Source organism: Hevea brasiliensis, chromosome 8 (genome assembly GCF_030052815.1).
Source record: "Hevea brasiliensis isolate MT/VB/25A 57/8 chromosome 8, ASM3005281v1, whole genome shotgun sequence".
Lineage (NCBI taxonomy): Eukaryota > Viridiplantae > Streptophyta > Magnoliopsida > Malpighiales > Euphorbiaceae > Hevea > Hevea brasiliensis.
The window spans coordinates 50,866,378-50,888,787 of record NC_079500.1 but is presented as its reverse complement, the minus strand read 5'-3'; positions in this window follow the sequence as shown (position 1 = coordinate 50,888,787).

Here is a 22,410-nt window from a genome sequence, read left to right as displayed (position 1 = left end):
CCCCAAATTATGACCAGGGCCTATCCAACAAGGCAGTTGCAGCCACTATTCACTGCACTATAGATATGGTCAGTCCAGAAAAATTCCAATCCGGCCAGTTGTGGTTTTTGGACCATAACTTGAGTTACAAAACTCCAAATGGAGTGATTCAAATGAAGAAATTCAACTAGACAAAATAAGGAACAACTTTCATGTTTATCATTTTCCCAAATTCCCACTGCAACAGCAACTAATGGAACAATAAAGATTGGGTATGAAAACTGAAAATTCTGCTCCATTAATTTTAAGCTTAGAAATGGTATTGTTAACCAATACCAACAAATTTTGAATGCAAAATGTGGTATGTTGGGAGTGTTAAAACCAATGTACCTATTTTCTATGCAAAAGTCAACATTTTTGTTGACTAATAAAGGGAATAGTAACACCAAAACTTGAAATTCAAAAATTGTAAAATTCAAAAGTATCAAATGCCCTAGTATACCTAAAAAGATTGGTTTGGATAGTTTGGCATGCCAATAGGGTTCAGTTAGCAGTACTGCACATGACATTATACCATTATGTGGTTTCATGGCTTTTAGCCATTCTGACATTGTGTTGAGATTTGGCCTTGTGCCTGATGTTATTACAGCTTGTTAGCTGTTCTGTTGCACACCGGGAGATACATATGTGACCGATGGTGTGACGGCCCGAGGTACTTGATACCCAGTGCCAGTTTACCCGTTTATCCAGTCTAGTTATCCAGTATAGGTTACTTGGGCAACAAAAAAATGAAAGTGGATAAATGTAATGAAATAACGAATATAACCAGTACAAAATAAGTACGACTACAAATACTCAAAGAAAATTTATTTACAATGAGACATTAATACATTCACTACATATTTATTTTCTGTTATTTCTTTTTATTATATTATTGGCACCACTAAGCATTATTGCTTAGCGCGTTGCTTTTGCCACGCGTAGGTTCTGGAGATCCTGACCGAGAGCCCGGTAGACCACAAACTGGGTGAGACATCCTGCAGCTCTGCATAGTGTCCGTGTCACCTCACCATCTTCAGTGCATTGGTAGGACACTAGGTTTCATTTTGGTATTTTGTAACTAACTTTTATTTTCTTTTGTGTAAATGAAACTTATGTAATGTATTTTGATGTTCATGTAAATAATGAAAATTGTGATTATGAATGGAAAAATTTGAGTATTTACTTATTGCTTATATATGAGTACCATGAGAAATGAATGATTGAGAAATGGAGATGTTGTTGAAAATAAAAATTATATTGAGATTTTGATATTGGAGTTTGAGAATGATTGAATATGATTATTGGAAGTGTTTTTCACAGGTTCTGAAGAACTGTTTTCTCCATTTTTAGCCGGTACTCTGCCGGATTTTCTATAAATTTTCGGAACCTCAAATAAATTATAATTTCAATAAATGACTTAAATGAATTATATTTCACAAGTTATATTCAAAACTATGATAAAAATTAATTAAGGAAGAATAAAAATAATTAAGATAAAATGGAGTGTTCCGGCACACCGTGTGACATAGCTTACTCGGATGTACTATAGACGGGTAAGGGGTGTCACAATTTGTACAGTAGGAATTTGACAAAATTGTCTCCATGAAAGTTGTTCTCTATTGTGTCTAGTTACATTTCTTTTTTTGAATCACTCCATTTGGAGTTTGGTAGCTCAAGTTATGGCCTAAACACCATAACTGACTGGATTGCAAATTTTTGAGATTTTCTGGGTAGAACCCATTTGTATAATGTTTTGTACACTGATTACAGGTCAGTTTTTGAACATGTTATGATCAACATTTGGGTTTGTTTTCTTCATGAAAGTTGTAGGACTATCTCTCAGCTTTCTGCTGCTAAAATTTCAGGTCAATTGGACTTTTCTACACTGAGTTATGACCAAATGAATAAATACTGTTCATTTGGTCACTTTGCCCAGGCAGAATGTAAGTCACCCGGATTTGGGCAATTTTTAGGTCAAATTGGTTTGGTTTTCTGGGTAGGATTTCTTCACCAAATTTGTGCCATTATGTGTCTAATTTCATGTCCAATTGGCCTTGTGCCAATTGAACCTATAAAACTCCATTTATGGATGCCCAAACCTGCTATACTCAGAACCAGTCCTGTAGGTCACCAAGGGCAGCATGCCTAAACTCAACTCCATTATCCTTACTCACTTCCATTCCTCCTCACACACATTCAAATGGTCACCAATTGACCATTACAAGGCTAATATACCATTTCATAAGCAAAACTCCAATTTTTTCACAAACCCTAATTCCCAAGTGTCCATTTCATGCTTTTCATGTCACCTAACACATCCGACACCCATAATTCCACTTCTAACTCACGTTATCTCATCACAAACCACTCTAAACAATTCAAGTCATACAAATCAACAAATCTCATCTCCCATGGTTGCAAATTTTTATACACACTTCAATATAATTCTTTTGTTCAATTTTACAACAAATTCTCATTTAATTTGTCTTCCTAACAAAGATTAAAAGATATGGAAGTGACTATAGGCACTAACCTCAATTGTTGACTCTTCCAAGTCTCCAAAACTTCCTTTTTCCTTCTTCTTTTTGCTGCTTAGTGATGATCTATGGTGTGAGGATCAAATTTAGTGAAGATCTTGAGTGGTTCTATGGTGAGATTAAGTGGGGTGTGAAGGTTGGGAAGCTTTTTAATGGAGGAATGGGTTAGGATGAGGGAGACGTCTGGTTTGGTGAGGAAGAAGCATAATTATTTTGTCAAGTTTTGGTCTTCCTTATCCCTTTTAATGAGTTTAATAAATTGTAATTGGTGGAGGAAATTTAAATGACATCATATGATGTCATAATTAGCATTTTCTTTCATTTTCTTTTCTTCTCTTTTCTACTCATTTTCAATTTAATTTTTAGCAATATTTATTCATATTTTATATCATAATAATTATTTACTTAACTGGACAAGTCGGCCAAAAATCATCTCTGAAGACGAAATGACCAAAATGCCCTCCGTTTGGCTTAACAGACTAAAATTGTCTGTACCGATTGAAAAATATTTCTAAACCTTTTCTTGGCATTCTAATGCCATAGAAACCTCAATGACTCTTCTCTGGAGTCTCACAAATTATTTCATTAATTTTCTCATGGGTCTGGGGTCGGTAACTGTCTTTACTGATACTTCCCCATACGGTCACCCATCGCTAGGGCACCAATTCATTTAACTTGGTTGTATTTTACTTCTAAAATTTTTCCTAAATTTTTCTTATTAATATTTGAGTTAATTATAGTTCCTCACTTTAATTTAAATATTTTTCCAGACGTTCTAGTTGTCCTGTCATACCCTACTCCTCTGTAAAGCATGACATGATCCCGTAGTATACCTAATGAATTATCAACTCCGTCTACTGATAACCCATTAAATACACTACAAGGGATTTTAAAAACTTTTCTTACTTCTTTCATAGTGGTGAGCACTATTTACAGGTGTTAAAAATTTTTGTGAACTGAAGTGATAGAACTAACACATTTGACTTATTTGGAATTTCTGTAAAAATTTTGGCAAAGTGCCATCTGTATTTTGGATAAAACAGTTCTTCAGAAAACCTGTAAAAAGCACTTCAATATTTTTCCAAATCTTAACTCCAACAAAATTCAACACAATATTTTTCTCAACTCAATCCACAACAATTTTTCAGTATTTTCAAAGGATGAGATAAAAGAAATATAATACAAATTTTACAAGTCAAAATAACTCATAATTCACTTTACAACTTCAATGTACAATTTTAATTTACAACTGCTCAAATAATTTACATACATATTATTACATGCATACATCAGACCTATGTACATGGGTATACCTATAATATACCTGGAGCTGGTCTGAAAGTGTCTTCAAAGAAACTTAATCACTACTCTATGCTCTTCTTACCTGCGATAGCATACAAAGCTATCGCTGAGTGGTGAACTCAGTGGTGCACAACTATAATTTAAAACATAGTACAATATACATTGACAAAATTTACAGTAAATAATTTAGAAATCTGAATACTCATCAAATTCCAAAACTCAAAATATTCATTGCCAATAATGTAAATCATTTGTATAAATGACTTTGATCACAAAATTCAATTTATCAAATCATGACTAACCATTTAAGTAATTCCGACAAAATCAATTATACATAAACCATAATTGAAATCACAATTCTTTACCATTCAAAAGCCATTCTGTATCTCAAAAATCATTATGTATCTCAAAAATTAATCTTTATCTCAAAACCATGTTGTATCTCAAAAACCATGTCAGAGCTCAAAACCATCTCAGATCTCACAAATCATTCTTTATCTCACTAACTATGCAAGACTAATCCGATAGGGCCATCTTCGATGTGATTCTAACTCCCTATGGTCGGGGAGGTCGAATCAGATTCTAACTCCCTATGGTCGGGGAGGTCGAATCATCGTGCACAGTACCATCACAATAATGAATCTTCCGCAAGGGCCATAACGATAAAATAAACTTAGATCTAACCTCAAATCAGAGGAAAATCTAAGCCTGTGCACGTACCATGGTAATCAAAACACAACTAACTCCATTGTCTTCTCAACAAATGAGAGAGACGGGTAATAACCTAGTCAAGCATCTATAGTGAGATATAAAACAATATCACAATCCTTTTAGTGAGCATAAATCACAATATAATTCAATTCAAAGTCAATTCCAATATCCAATAATTTTTATGCTCATCACAATTCAAATCATAAATTTGCATTTTTCCATGAAAATTACCATCACAATTCAAAACATGTTCTATCACAATTTTCCAAAACATAATTTATTCAATCCATAACAATGCTTAATACTTGTGGAAATACCATTTCACAAAGCTAAATTCATACATACTATAACAATTTTCAATAATCATTGAATTAAATCCAATGCTTATTAAACATAATACATAAGAAAAGTATGTCATTTAATCATATGAAATATTCAAACAAAATCAGTTAAAAACTAGTTGTGCACAAACCTCTGATAACTGTCTCTTGGTATTGACTCAGTGTTTAATTCCCTTTTCCTGAGTCTTTGCTAACTGAGAAACACAATTTGAAGTGTTTCAGTACTAAATTAAACTGTCTCTATCGATAATGTTTGACAAATAATTCACTGAAAGCTATTATTTGCTTAATCACCTAACATACCGACCCTCGATGCGTTCTAGGTAAATTAGGTTTTAGTGTCACTAATATGTCACATTCGATAGTGTTTTAGGGTTGGTACTCGTTACCAATTTCATTTCCTTGTTTAGTTCATTTTATTGCAAATTGTTGTATTCCGGTATACTAGTTTGACCTAGCCGGACGACCTAGTTCCCTCGGTTTTCGGGTTTCGGTCAAAACTACAAACTTGTAGATCTATGTCTTATTCCATGCAGGGCAAAATTTCAGGTCAATCCGAGTTATGTAGACCAAGTTATGGCCATTATACTATTGCTGGTCAAATGGCACCAAAATTAGGTCAATTTTAGGTCAATTTGGTCAACTTTGGTTCGGCCAATTTTTGGACCCGAACTTGTGCAAGCTTTTTGACTTACTTCTGGTCATTTCTGGGCTTTGGTGTCTTCATAAGACTTGTAGGTATGGGTCTTAACTATTCATAGTTAAAATTTCAGGTCAATTGGACCCGTTTTGAGTGAGTTATGGCCTAAACACTAACTGCTGCCCAAATGGTCAGTTTTTAGGTCTCAATTGCACTTAATCCGAATTGGTCATTTTTCATATCACCTTGCAAGCAGAATTTTGGTATGCTTTCTCAATGAAAGTTGGCACATTTTGTGCCTAGTTTCACCTCCAATTGGTCTCATACCAATTGAGGTTACACATCTAAAGTTATTGACTAAAATGCATACTGCCCTTAACTACCATGCTTAAACACACATCAATTACACATGTACCTTACTATATGTTCACTTCCCTTACCATTTCTGTTTTGGTTCATTACCAAAACCATATCCCACTTTACATTAACATCACTTTGGGCAGATTACAAACATCCTTAATACACCAATTAAAGCTCACATTTACAAAGTCTAAATACAATCACATACACACCTAAACATCACTAATTCTTACATACACTTTACACAATCAATCTTTACACATATCCATCAATTCTCAAGGTCAATATTCTGCCAATACCTTCATGAACATATACATTTACCCAAGAATCTCAAGGCTGCCGAAAATTTCCTCAACACCAAAGTATCCCACAATTCATCAATTTCCATCCAAGTGCAAAAATCACTATATACATATTAAGTAATTTATTAGGATATTAAATCATCATAACCAACAACATTTCTCATCAAATATATGCACAATTATTTCATCAATTACATGACTCCATGGCTGTCCAAAATGAACATCTCAATAACTCTTCAAACTTAAAAATTTTCTTCACAAATTCAACACCCATAACATGCACACAAAGTTTAACAAAGCTATCTTCAAAAATGCTAACTTACCTTATAGTTGGAACTTGTTAAACCTTGATTAAACTTCTCAAATTTGGTATCAAACTCTTCCTTGTGATGTGTAGACAATTTTTCATGAAGGAACCTAAGTGAATGGAGTTGAAATGGAGGAGTTAGGAGAGCTTGATGAAAATGGCCATGGAGGGTTCTTCACCTCTTCATTTCGGCATGGATGAGGAACCTTGGGGAAGATGAAGTTTCTGCTGGTTTAGTGGAGTTACAGCTGCCCCTCTTTGTTTTATTTTAATCCCTTAGTGACCTACTCACAATTTTAAATCATATAATATGTTAAATTCCTACTTATTCCACATTTAACCTTTAATTTTTATTATTTACCTTAGGTACCACCAATTTAATTTTTCATTTCATTTTCTAAGTGTAATATTATTTATTTTTAATGGAAATTTAGGTCAAAAGACAATTCGGGGTGTCAAATGACCATAACGCCCCTGTTCGGGTTGCATTCCCGATTTTTCGGTAACTCCGGGTTTTGTCTGTTTTTCGATTTCTCACTTTTCTTTGTACTAATTATTTAATTTTTCTTTGATCTTTCTAATGATATTTATTCTTCAATAAGGGTCTATTTAAGTCCTAAAAATGTTTTCCAGGGTTCCCCGCAGTCCAGGACTAGTCAACGGTCCACGCCGTGACTTCCCGGTGCGATCACCCATCGCTAGAGTTCTCGGCTCGCTTAACTTGGTTACATTTCTTTGCTATTATTTTTCCTTTATTTTTCTTGTATTTTCTTTTCTTGTATTTCATTATTTTATGTCTCCTCACTCATATTGAAGTGTAGTTCTAGGCATCCTAGCTGTCCGGACAACACTGGTCACCGGAGCAGCAGAACGCACTACCGAACTTAGGGGTGTTACATGTCCGGACCAACACTGGTCACCAGAACAATAGAATGTGCGGAATTGCTATAGTGAGGGTGTTATAGCTTCCAATTAAGGACAGCTTCTATCTTACTTGGATCTACCTTGATGCCCTCTGTCGATACTATGTGCCCCATGAAAGACATTTCCTTCAGCCAAAATTCACACTTCGACAATTTGGCGTATAGCTGTTTCTCCCTCAAAATCTGCAGTACAATCTGCAGATGTCTATTATGCTCCTCTGCACTCCTCGAGTAGACCAATATATCATCTATGAGTACCACAACAAACAGGCCGAGGTATGGTATGAAGATAGTGTTCATCAGATCCATAAAAGCAACCGGAGCATTAGTTAACCTGAATGCTTGACTAATAACTCATAATGGCCATAACGGGTTCTAAAGGCAGTTTTAAGGATACTATGCTCTTGCTTTTTCAGCTGATAATAACCCGATCTCAGGTCAACACAGCTATACCCCTCAACTGATCAAACAAGTCATCAATGCAGGGTAATGGATGTCTATTCTTTATTGTCACCTTTTTCAACTGCCGGTAGTCAATAAATAAGCGGAGAGTGCCATCTTTCTTCTTAACAAACAACACTGGCGCTCCCCAAGGTGACACACTAGGGCGGATAAAACCCTTATCAAGCAGGTCTTGCAAATGTACCTTCAATTCTTTCAATTCTGCTAGTGCCATTCTATATGGTGTTATCGAGATTGGTTCAACACCAGGCGTAACATCAATCTCAAACTGTACTTCTTTTTCCGGAGGTAATCTTGGCAACTCATCAGGGAACACATCCAGAAAGTCACATATAGTAGGGATGTCTCTCAATGTTGGACTCCCCACTTAGGTGTCTATCACACGTGCCAAGTATGCTTCACACCCCTTTCTGATCATCTTTTTGGCCAGTGCAGCTGAAATGATATTTGATGGCAGTAACTGCCTCTCCCCATATATTACCACATCACCGTATAGAGGGAGATCAAAAGTGACTGTCTTCAATTTATAGTCAATCATGGTGTGATGCCTGGCTAACCAATCCATGCCTAAGATAATATCATAATCTCTTAAGGGCATTTCAATTAAATCTGATAGAAAAACATGTCCTTCGATCACCAAAGGACAATCTCTATAAATTTTGTTGACTTTGACCTCTTATCCTAACGGACTTGTTACTAGCACCTCAAAATCCATTTTGACACACAGAACAGTAAGAGAACTAAATATGCTAGCACTAACATACGAATGGGTTGAACCTGGATCAAACAACACAAAGACATCCTGATCAGAGATAGAGAAATTACCGGCTACAATATCAGAAGTCTCAGCCTCTTCCCGCTTTCTCATAGTGTAAACTCTGGTCGGAGCATTCCCTTGTGCTGATTGGTTAATGGTGCCCTGTGTAACACCCCTTACCTGCCTACAGTGTAGCCGAGTAAGATATGCCACATAGTGTACCAGAACATCATAATTTATTTTAATTATTTTTATCCTTCCTTATTTGTTTTGTTCATAGTTATGAAGTACAATTTGTGAAGTATAATTCATTTAAGTCATTTATGGAAAACATAAATTTATTTGAGGTTCCGCAAATTTTATAGAAAATCTGACAGAGTACAGGCTAGAAATGGAGAAAACAGTTCTTCAGAACCCTGTGAAAAACACTTCCAAAATTTTCAATCAATCCCAAACTCCATTTCATCAATAAAATCACAATATTTTTCAACAACATTTCCATTTCTCAATTATTCATTTCATATGATACTCATACACAAGTCATAAATAAATACTCGATGATCCATTTGTAAACACAATTTCCACTATTTACATTAATATCAAAATACATTACATAAGTCTCAATTATACATGAGAAAATAAAAGTTTGATTACATAATACCAAAATGAAACCTAGTGTCCTACCAATGCACTGATGACGGTGAGGTGACACGGACACTATGTAGAGCTGAAGATGGCCTCACCCAGTCTGTGGTCTACTGGGCTCTCTATTGATCTGTCCAGAACCTACGCGTGGCAAAAAGCAACACGCTAAGCAATAATGCTTAGTGGTGCCAATAATAGAATAAAAAGAAATAACAAAAAATAAATATGTAGTGCATATTCTAATGTCTTATGCAGATAATTTTTCAATCATTATTGGTAATCTTATTTATTTTGTACTTGTTATATTTAACACCCTCCCTGTAGCAACTCCGTACATTCTACTGTTTCGATGACCAGTGTCGGTACGGATAGCTAGACGTCCGAAAAAATATTTAAACTAAAGAGATGAGCCATAATTAACTCAAATATTAATAAGAAAAATTTAGGAAAAATTTTAGAAATAAAATACAACCAAGTTAAATGAGCTGATGCCCAAGCGATGGGTAACCTAGTAGAAAGTTGCGGTTCTTGCAATTAGGAGCCCTAGACCTAGGGAAAAATTCATAAAATAATTTTTGGGACTCCAGATAAAGGTAACTGAGGTTCCTACGACATTAGGATACCAAGAAAATGCTTAGAAAAACATTTCAATCGGTACAGACAATTTTAGTCTGTTAAGCCAAACAGAGGGCATTTTGGTCATTTCGCCTTTAGAGGTGATTTTTGGCCAACTTATCTAGTTAAGTAAATAATTATTATGAAATAAAATATGAATAAATATTGCTAAAAATTAAATTGAAAATGAGTAGACAAGAAAAGGAAAGAAAATGAGATTAAATGACAATTTTGACATCACATGATATCATCAACCCTTTCCCCACCAATCACAATTAAGCTAACCTATTAAAAAGGGATAATTGAGACAAAAATAATCAAAAGCAATCAGATTCATCTCCTTCACCCAAACCAGCGGTTTCCTCTCCTCCATACCCAACCACCATTGAAAGCTTATCAAAGCTTCAATTCCCACCTTAAACCACCTCAAAACCCTAACTTGCCTTGATTAAAAATTATCCCTACTACTAGAGTAAGCTTTGGGCAGCAATTTGAAAGGAAAAAAGTGAAGTTTCTAAGCCTTGGAAAGTGCCTAAGTCAAGGTTAGTGCCAATTTATTCTAAAAATTTTGTTTATGGCTGCCATTGAACATGATGTTGGTGTTGTAAACTATGGATTATATGTGTATGAAAATTTTAGTTGTTGGAGTTAGGGTTTGAGGCATAAAACTTAAATTTTGTTCATGTGTAGGTGAATGAAAGTTTAAATGGTCAATTAGTGACCATTTGGCTATGTATGATGAGGAAATGAAGAGAGTTGTGGCTTGGTATTTGAGATTGGTAAGCTTCCTTAGCTGACCTGCAGGACTGACCATGAGTCCAGCAGGTTTGAGCAACCATAAATGGAGTTGTATGGGTTCAATTGGTACAAGGAAAATTGGGCATGAAACTAGACACATAATGGCACAACTTTGGTGAAGAAACCCTACCCAGAAAACCAAACCAAGTTGGCCTAAAAATTGCCCAAATCTGGGTGACTTGCATTCTGCTTGGGCAAAATGACCAAATGAACAGTGTTTATTCATTTGGTCATAACTCAGTTTAGAAAGGTCCAATTGACCTGAAATTTTACCAGAAGAAATCTGAGACATATACCTAAAACTTTCATGAAGAACAAAATTCCAAATTCTGACCATAACCTAGTCATATTGCCAACCAAACTTAGGTTACCAAATCTGGCAGAACCAGTTTTGCCCAGAATTTTAGATTCTGTCTAATCCGGCCAGTTATGGTGTTTAGGCCATAACATGAGCTACAAAACTCAAAATGGAGCAACTCAAAAAAGAAAATTTAACTACACAAAATAAAGAACAACTTTCATGAAGACAATTTTACCAAATTCCTACTGTATAAATGACCAATGAAACAGTAAATATGAGGCTTGAAATCTGAAAATTTTGAATAACTAACACTAAGCTTAGAAATAGTATTGGCAACCAATACCAACAATTTTAGAGTGCAAAATGTGGTATGTTGGGAGTATTAGAACCAATGTACCTATTGTCTATGCAAAAGTCAACATTTTAGTTGACTAATGAAATGAATAGTAACACCTAAACTTAAATTTCAAGAATTGTACAATTGAAAAGTGTAACATGCCCTAGTACACCTAGCAAGATTGGTTTGGATAGGTTGGCATGCCAATTGGGTTCAGTTAGCAGTACTGCACATGGCCTTATGCCATTCTGTGATTTTATGGCTTTTAGCCATTCTAACGTTGTGTTGAGACTTAGCCTTGTGCCTTGTGTTATTACAGCTTATTAGCTATTCTGTTGCACACCGGGAGACACATATGTGCCCGATGGTGTGACAGCCAGAGGTACTTGATACCCAGTGCCAGTTTACCCGTTTACCCAGTCTAATCGTCCAGTATAGGTTACTTGGGCAGCCAAAAATGAAAGTGGATAAATTTAATGAAATAATGAATATAACAAGTACAAAATAAGTAAGACTACAAATACTCATCGAAAAATTATTTGTAATGAGACATCAATACATTCATTGCATAATTATTTTCTGTTATTTCTTTTTATTTCATTATTGGCACCACTAAGCATTATTACTTAGCGCATTGCTTTTGCCACGCGTAGGTTTTGGAGAAACCGACCTAGAGCCCAGTAGACCACAGACTGGGTGAGACCTTCTGCAGCTCTGCATAGTGTCCGTGTCACCTCACCGACGTCAGTGCATTGGTAGGACACTAGGTTACATTTTGGGTATTTTGTAATTAACTTTTATTTTCTCATATGTAATTGAAACTTATGTAATGTATTTTGGTATTAATGTAAATAGTGGAAATTGTGTTTATGAATGAAAAAGTGAATATTTGTTTATGACTTTTACATGATTATCATATGAGATGAATGATTGAGAAATGGAAATGTTGTTGAAAAAAATTTTGAGATTTTGTTGATGAAATGGAGTTTGGGATTGATTGAAAATATTAGAAGTGTTTTTCACAGGTTCCGAAGAACTGTTTTCTCCATTTTTAGCTGGTACTCTGCCTGATTTTCTATAAAATTTGCGAAACCTCAAATAAATTTATGATTTCAATAAATGACTGAAATGAATTATATTTCACAAATTGTACTCCATAACTATGAAAAAAAAAATGAAATTAGGAAGAATAAAAATGATTGAATTAAAATAGGGTGTTCCGATATACTGTGTGCCATATCTTGCTCGGCTACACTGTAGACGGCTAAGGGGTGTCACATTTAGTGGTATCAGAGCACGGTTTAGGCGTTTCTGGGCCTAGATTGAGTCCATACCTTCATTGCATTTGTAAGAGTCAAGGTGACACTAATGCAGATCTGTTTGTCTTTGTTAAATAGGATATGGACCCTACATCTCAGAGGGCAATTGAGGAGGAAGTGGAGAGTCATGCTCCACTTGCAGCAGTTGAGACTGGGGTAGGAGAGAACCTGCTCTGTCAGCTCCAGCAGAGCCTGCTCAGCCTTCACAGGCCATGTTTCAGCAAATGGCTGAATTCTTCAGATAAATGGCTGGGGTAATGCCACCACCACCACCTCCATAATAGAAATCACACGTGGAAAGACTGAGAAAATTTGGAGCAGTGGATTTCTTTGGCAAGAGAGAAGATGATTCTGTTGCAGCCGAAAATTGGTTGAACAGAACAGGAAGGGTTTTAAAACAACTCCACTGCACTCCAAAACAAAATCTAGAAGCTATTGTATGTCTGTTGCAAGATGATGCATATGAATGGTGGGATACGGTGTCCAGTGAAGTACAGCCAGAAGTAATAACTTGCGACTTCTTTCTCTCATAATTCAAGATAAAGTATGTGGGTCGTGTATACCTGGAAGAGAAAAGAAGAGAATTCATTAACCTGAGGCAGAGACAGCTGACAGTGGCAGAGTATGAAAAGGTATTTGTTAGACTGAGCCGCTACGGAAGGGATATAGTCCCTAGTGAAGCCGAAAGGTGTAAGAGATTTGAAGAGGGATTAAATGACAATATAAAGATCATGATCACTGCCTTGGGAATCACAAACTTCACCAAGTTAGTGGAAGCTGCTATAAAAGTTGAAAAGGTTAGAATAAGTGAGCAGACCAGAAGAGAGAGATAGCAGAAGAGGGGCCCAGGTCAGTCTAGTTCATCTCCTGCGCCTGGAAAGAAGTTTAAGGGTCCACCTGTATAGAGTTCAGATCAACCACAAAGTCAAGGTCAGACCCAAGGGCCCAGGCCACATTTCACCCCTAGGAGAGGTCAGTCCACACCATCAGTGGGTAGCTCTCCAGGGATGGGGTTCAGGGGACCAGCCCCAGCATCTTCTGCATGTCCACATTGCCTAAAGTGGCATAAGGGGGAGTGTTGGAGAGTGACTGGTGCTTGCTTAAGGTGTGGGTCGACAAAGCATCAGCTGAGGAACTGTCCACACAGAACTACTACAGCTGCTCCAACACAAGCAGACAGACCTGCTCCTGCACCATAAAGGGATGGGAAATCTGGCAAATCTGAAGCAGTGGGACCATCACAGAGGCCTCGATCCGAGCGGTAGAGAGGCCCGAGGCGGACCACCGCCGAGCCTATGCCATGAGAGCTTAGGCGGAGCAAGATGCCCTGGACATCATCAGGGGTACGTTCTCCCTCTACAATTCATCTGTGCATGCATTGGTGGATCCAAGATCCACTCATTCATACATCTGCATCAACCTACCCGTATAAAGGGGGATACTAGTAGGGGAGAGTGACCAAGACATTCTGGTCACTAATCCATTGGGCCACATAGCAGTGGTGAACAAAGTGTACAAGGGTTGCCCATTATGGATTCAGGGGTATGAATTCTTGGCAGACTTTATTGAGTTGCCTTTCCATGAGTTTGACGTGATTTTGAGAATGGACAGGCTATCACGTCATCAGGCAATGGTTGATTATAAACTGAAGAGGATTTCTTTGAAAACTCCTAAGGGTAATGAGATCACAGTTGTAGGGGAAAGGACAGATTTCTTGTCCAATGTTTTCTCAGCCACAGTTGCAAGAAAACTGATGAGAAAATGCTGTGAGACCTACCTAGCACATGTGGTGGATAGTAGGCAGGCTAAGCCAGATCTGTGTGACCTACCCATAGTAAAAGACTTCTCATATGTGTTCCCTGAAGAGTTGCCTGGCTTGCCACTCGAAAGGGAAGTTGAATTTGCTATTGAGATACTACTGGGTACAGCACCAATCTCTATTGCTCCTTATAGGATGGCACCCACAGAATTGAAGGAACTGAAAATCCAATTACAGGAGTTACTGGATAAGGGTTTCATACGCCCCAGTGTGTCACCATGGGGAGCTCCAGTGCTGTTTGTGAAAAATTAGGATGGGACTTTGAGGTTATGCTTTGATTACCGGCAGTTGAATAAAGTAACTGTGAAGAATAAATATCCGTTGCCTAAAATTGATGATCTATTTGATCAGTTGAAGGGAGCAGGAATATTTTCTAAAATTAATCTCAGATCAAGGTATTATCAGTTAAGGGTGAAGGATGCAGATGTGCCAAACACTGCATTCAGGACCCGGTATGGCCATTATGAGTTACCAGTGATGCCCTTTGGCCTAACAAATGCACCAGCAGCATTCATGGACCTTATGAACTGTATCTTCCATCCATACCTAGATTGGTTCATAGTGGTCTTTATTGATGATATTTTGGTGTATTCCAAAACCAGGGAAGAACATGATGAACATTTGAGGATTGTTCTGCAAACCCTGAGAGAAAAAGAATCTGTATGCTAAGTTGTCCAAATGTGACTTCTGGTTGAATGAGATTGCATTCCTTGGACAGATAGTGTTAGCTGATGGGATTAGAATGGATCCCAAGAAGATAGAAGCAGTGATGCAATGGAAGCCTCCCAGGAATACAACTGAGGTCAGAAGTTTCTTGGGGCTAGCTGGGTATTACAGAAGATTTGTGAAGGGATTTTTTTTAATAGCTGCTCCAATGACCAAGTTGTTACACAAGAATGTCAGATTTGATTAGAATGACAAGTGTCAGGCCAGTTTTGAGAAATTAAAGGCTATGTTGATAGAGGCACCAGTGTTAACACAGTAAGTGTCGGGAAAGGACTTTGTAGTCTACAGTGATGCCTCGCATAATGGGTTAGGGTGTGTATTGATGCAAGAGGGGAAGGTGGTCGCTTATACTTCTAGGCAGCTAAGCCCACATGAACAGAATTACCCTACCCATGATCTAGAACTTGCAGCAATTATCTTCGCATTGAAGATATGGAGGCATTACTTGTATGGTGAAAAGTGCTACATTTACACAGACCACAAAAGTTTGAAATACTTGCCAACCCAGAAGGAGCTTAACCTTAGACAGAGGTGATGGATTGAGTTCCTGAATGACTATGATTGTGTGATTGACTACCATCCTGCGAAGGCAAATGTAGTTGCTAATCTTTGAGCAGAAAATCCATCACAGCTTTGAGATTATTGAATGCCCGTCTATCTTTGGCTCGAGATGGATCTATTTTGGCTGAGTTGCAAGTGAGGCCAAACCAGGTAAAACAGATTTTAGATGGGCAAAAGGTAGATGAGAAGCTAAAGGCTATTATGAGCAAAATCCTTGAAGGGAAAGAAACTAACTATGAAGTGAAAACAGATGGGTGTTTGTACTACAAAGGAAGAGTATGTGTACTAGATGATGGGGAATTGAAAGCCAGTATTTTGAAAGAGGCACACACCAGTGTTTATGCTATGCACCCAGGAAGTACAAAAATGTATCATGATCTAAAACTTTAGTATTGGTGGCCTGGTATGAAGAAGGACATAGCTGACTATGTGACTAAATGCTTGACATGTCAGCAAGTTAAGGCAGAATATCAAGTTCCATCGGGTTTGCTACAGCCTATATGCATACCTGAATGGAAATGGGATTGGATCACCATGGATTTTGTAAGTGGTCTACCTCTCACCCAGAAGAAGCATGATGCAGTATGGGTAATAGTAGATAGATTGACAAAGTCAGCACATTTTTTTCCATTTAGGACTGACTACTCACTGGAGAAGTTAGCAGAATTGTATATCAGTGAGATAGTTAGACTGCATGGAATTCCACTTTCCATCATATCTGATCGAGACCCAAGGTTTACATCGAGATTCTGGAAGAAGTTGCATGAATCTTTGGGTACACAACTCCACTTCAGCACAGCTTTCCATCCTCAGATGGATGGGCAATTAGAAAGAGTAATCCAGGTAAACAATTGAAACCAATTGAACTAATACAAATATTGAACTGAAATGATAATAATAACATGAAATATATGTCAGGTCCTTGAGGATATACTGAGAAGTTGTGTCATTGAGTTTGAGGAAAGTTGGGATAGATATTTTCCACTGGCAGAATTTGCATACAACAATAACTACCAAGCCAGTATCCAAACGGCCCCATATGAAGCACTGTATGGGAAGAAATGTAGAACTCCAGTGTGCTGGACCGAATTGGGCGAAGATAAACTAGTAGGGCCTGACTTGGTGAAACAGATTAAGGAGAAGGTAAAGATAATCAAAGCCAATCTAAAGGTTGCCTCAGACAGATAAAAATCCTATGCTGATCTGAAGAGAAAAGAAATAGAATACACAGTTGGCTACAAAGTGTTCCTCAAGGTGTCACCATGGAAGAAGGTACTAAGGTTTGGAAGAAGAGGTAAGTTAAGCCCTAGGTTCATTAGCCCATACTAAGTCATTGAACTTGTGGGTCCAGTGGCCTACAGGCTAGCTTTACCACCAGTGCTGGACAAGATCCATAATGTGTTCCACGTATTTATGTTAAGAAGATACTGCTTAGATCCTTCACATGTCATCTCCATGGAAGAAATTAAAGTACAACCGGATTTGACATATGAAGAAGAACCCATACGGATCCTGGCTTGGGAAGTGAAAGAGTTGAGAAATAAGCAGATTCCACTGGTGAAAGTGCTTTGGAGGCACCACAACACTGAGGAGGCAACTTGGGAAAGTGAAGAGACGATGAGGCAACAGTTCCCTCAACTGTTTGCATCAGGTAAATTTTGAGGACGAAATTTAAATTAGAGGGGAAGAGTTGTAACACCCTCCCTGTAGGAACTCCGTACATTCTACTGTTCCAGTGACCAGTTTGGGTATAGACAGCTTGAACGTCCGGAAAAATATTTAAACTAAAGAGAGGAGCCATAATTAACTCAAATATTAATAAGAAAAATTTAGGAAAAATTTTAGAAATAAAATACATGGAAGTTAAATGAGCTGGTGCCCAAGCGATGGGTAACCTAGTAGGAAGTTGCGGTTCTCGCAACTAGGAGCCCTAGACCTGGGGGAAAATTCATAAAATAATTTTTGAGACTCCAGAGAAGGGTCATTGAGGTTCCTATGGCATTAGAATGCCAAGAAAATGCTTAGAAAAAAATTTCAATCGGTACAGACAATTTTAGTCTATTAAGCCAAACGGAGGGTATTTTGGTTATTTCGCCTTCAGAGGTGATTTTTGGCTGACTTGTCCAGTTAAGTTGTCACACCCTATCCCTTATAAGGCATGACATGTTCCCGTAGCATACCTAATGAATTACCAAACTCCACCTATAGATAAACCATTAGTTATGCTACAAAGGATTTTAAAACAAACCATAACTTTTTATCTTATCAATTGTTTTGCGGAAAACTGCATGAGAATAGTTAAAATTCCATGTAAACATTCATTAGAAATAATGATAGACTAAATATTACAAAAGTTACATTTTCATAAGTCTCAAAGTAAAATACAAAATAGTTACAAACTCAAAATGAGATAGTAATGCAATGCTTTTAAATACAAACTGCTCAATATCCATACATCCATACATATAGGTACAAAATACATCCAAAGGAATCACAAGGGTATACGTAACGTAAATACCCACAAACAATACCAAAATGCTGCTTTCAAGTCTCTCACTCAGCAGCCTTCTCCTTTCCCTTGCCTGCGACAGCATAAAGAAGCTATCGCTGAGTATATCACTCAGTGGTGCACAACTAATAACTTTGTCAAAGCATAATAAATCACATTTTTTGTTAAGCATGAAAACTTCACAAGAGTTCTAAGTTCATAAGAGCCATTTATTTGAATAACACTGCAAATGAGAAATCATACTTCATAAATCACAATTCACAAAGCATTAGTGTTGCCAACACCAACACACAGTTCAGGCCATGACACAAAATTTCACGATCAGTACCGTGTTGTACACCACGACAAAACAATCTCAACCTCACTAACCGTTATTAATGAGGGAAGGGCCAGCTAGCTAATGAGTACTCATATAGTCTTACCCCACTAACCGTTATTAATGAGAGACATAATCAATATCAATTACCAACCCAAGTAGCCGTTACTACTGGAGAGTTCCGAAAAGGACTGTCATGCTAACTGTGGTTTCAAAACAATTTCCAAAAATTTTCCATTCAACAATTACATTTATAAACCAATAAACACATTTAAATTCATCATAATATCTAAATAAAGGTAGCAACACCTAAATTTCTTAAATGCAAGAGAAAAACCATATTTCAGTCAAAGTAAACTTGTTCAAAGCAAACTCATTCAATTTAACACATTCCAAGCAATTTACAAATTTAAAAACGAAGAAAATGTTAGTTGTGTATAAACCTTCAATGCTCTCCTTTATTGTTACCTATTTCTCCTTGTCCATTCCAACGTCTTTTTCTACTGAAAATACACAAATAGAATACCTCAATATCAATCTCAATTGCTGCCATGAACTCATTATATACATGTCTAATGCATCCCAAGTTAGCTTTGAAAATTTTAGAATATTTTGGTTTTGGGACAGCTTGGTGCCCCAATCTTTGAACCCAATTTTTACCTAGTTTTGATCATAATTTGGTGAGGTCATGAAAATTGTTTATTTAGGTCTTAACTTTATTTTCCTTTTCGAATCGCCTAATTTGGAGCTCTGTAGCTCAAGTTATGCCCAAAATACCATTACTGCTTACGTCACTGTTCATGCTGCAGATTTTGTTCTGGCAGATTTATCGATCCAACTTCGTTCAGCAATTTGACCAAGTTAAGTCCATAATTTGGTCTAACTTTCTTCATATGAAAAGTTTTACTATGTCTTAGGTTTCCATCAGTTTAAGAATCGCCTAAATCGGAGTTTTCTAGAGATAGTTATAGCCTTGCAAAATTTACTGTTCATTTGGTCAATTTTAGGTGCCCAGATTCTGGCAGATTCAGTGACCCGAATTCGTTTTGCAATTTGATTGAGTTAAGTTCATAATTTAGCCTAACATTCTTCATATGAAATATTCTACTATGTCTTAGGTTTCCATCGGTTCAAGAATCTCCTAAATCAGAGTTTTCTAGAGAGAGTTATATCCTTGCAAAGTTTATTGTTCATTTCGTCAATTTTGGGTGCCCAGATTCTGGCAGATTCGGTGACCCGACTTCTTTTCACAATTTGATTGAGTTAAGTTCAAAATTTGGCCTAACATTCTGCATATGACATATTCTACTATGTCTTAGGTTTCCATCGGTTCAAGAATCACCTAAATCGGAGTTTTCTAGAGAGAGTTATAGCCATGAAACTTTACTGCTCATATGGCAATTCTGCAGTTTTGCAGATTCAGTAACTCAACTTTGCTCAATAATTTGATTGGGTTAATGTATAATTTTGGTTTGTGTTCTTCATGAAAGTTTTAGGTCTATATCTCATCTAACTGCTGGTAAAATTTCAAGTCATTTTAACCTGCCTAGCTCGAGTTATGACCCAAACATGATTACTGTTCATGTGTACTATTCATACTGCAGTTTTTCAAGTTTGGTCAGTTTGTTCACTAGGTTTTGGTCACTTTTTGGGCATGCTTCCTAAATGAAAATTGTGTCATTTAGTGCCTCTTTTCAGTCCCAATTGGTCTTATACCAATTGGACTTGTAAAATTTCATTTTTGGTCCCTCAAAGTTGACTTTTGGTCATGCTTCATACCCAATCCGAATTTGGCTTTGATTTAAACACTTCTAACACACTTAATTAGGTCACAAATGGCCATTTCTTTCCTTAAACCATGTCAAAGATATCATTTAGCACTTCTCCACATTTTTTGGTCTCTAAACTCTAATGTTCAAAACCTTAATTTTTCTCCCATTTGGTCGAAACCCTAGTTTAGGTTCCATATATATTTTCTTTCATTTTCTTACGAAATTTCATCATAAATTAACTTCATTCCAAGCTTATACAACTAATCTAACATGAAAAGAAAATTACCTCTTGTTGATTTCTTCCCAACTTCACTTTTCTTCCAATTCTTATTCTCCTTGCTTTTAATCTCTCAATCAAAGATCTCTTTGATGTTTTCTTTTAGTGGGCTATGGAATTTATGAAGGGAATTTAAGGGAATTAAAACTTGGGAGAGGAAATCAATGAGGGAAAGAAGTGGAAGAAGAAGAGAAAAAGAGAGAGAGAGAGAAAGAGAGAGGAGAGGGTGGTGGCCTCTTATGAAAAAAAAGAAATGAAGAAGACATTTGTCTTCTTATATATATATATATATAAATGTATATATTTATCCCCAAAATTAGCTTATTAAAATTATAATATTTAATTGTGTCATAAGGATAATTAAACTTAAATTTTTATTCCTTTTTTTTTTACATTTACACTTAATTTTTCCTTTTAATTAAATAATTAAATTTAACTATCAAAATCCCATAAGTCTTTCATTTTAAATTTTGTCATAATGGAAATGAAAGTTTAAGTTTTCATTTCTTAAATTTTCCTTTACATATTTTTACTTGAATTTTTCTTCAATTTTTATCCCATAATTCAATTCATTAATTTCATTTAATTTAATTGACATTTTGGTCAAAAGTCAACTCTTGAGGTGAATTGACCAAAATGCCCCTCATCGGGTCATAATCCTTCTTTTTATAATACCCGATAAGTCCTTAGTTTTTTTTTTTTTTGTTCACTAGAATTTTTATTGTGTCTATCTCAATTAATTTTCTATTTATTTTTGGTCCTCAAGGGGTCTTTGAATAATATTAGTCACGGATCAAAAATAGTACTATTCATAACTCGGAGGTTCAGGGTGTTATAATTCTCTCCTCCTTAAAAATAAATTTCGTCCTGTAGACCCTTATTTTGTGATGAGTATGTGCATTGAGGCCGTGGGAAACCCGATGATGAAAAATTATATGACTGTAAGATGTAATTGGAGGCATGGAGCTGAATTATTAATTCCGTGGCATGATCTTGAAAAAAATAAAAATAATAATAAAATCTTGGGGAAATTAAATTAATTAAATTTAAATAAAATTTTATTTTGTTTAAATTTAATATGGGTAGTTCTTAAATGGATCTAATTAAGTTTAATTGGGCTCTATGGGCCTAAGAAAGCCTAGTTAGGAATTTTAAATGGGATCCATTTAATTATTTTCTAAAAATTAAAATAACAAAATATCTCTTTCCTCCTTGACCCCACTCTCTTCCTCACTCCCTATTGGTGCCTTCCATTTTTTCCTGTCTTCCTATTGGTTGAAACACCTCACCCATATCCCAGTCTTATTCGAATTCTGCAATCAGATTGTTTAAGTCATCTAAACTTTATCACCCTAAGACTCCAAATCCTACCACACCTCTTCCTCATTCCCTATTGGTGCCTTCCATTTTTTCCTGTCTTCCTATTGGTTGAAACACCTCACCCATATCCCAGTCTTATTCGAATTCTGCAATTGTAGTTGTTTAAGTCATCTAAACTTTATCATCCTAAGACTCCAAACCCTATCACACCTCTCTCCCAAAACCCTATAAATACCCTACTAGAGAAGAGAAGAAAGAGGATGGGAGGAAAGAGGAAGAGAAAATTCAGAGCTATAAGAAATTTAGAGATATTTAAGACTCTTTGAGTTCTTCCTTATTTTTTCTTTTCTTCAAGAAGATTTTCATACAAGATTTCTGGAAGGTCAGTTTTTCATTGTTTTCTTTTCAAGATCTATGCCACACAATATTTTA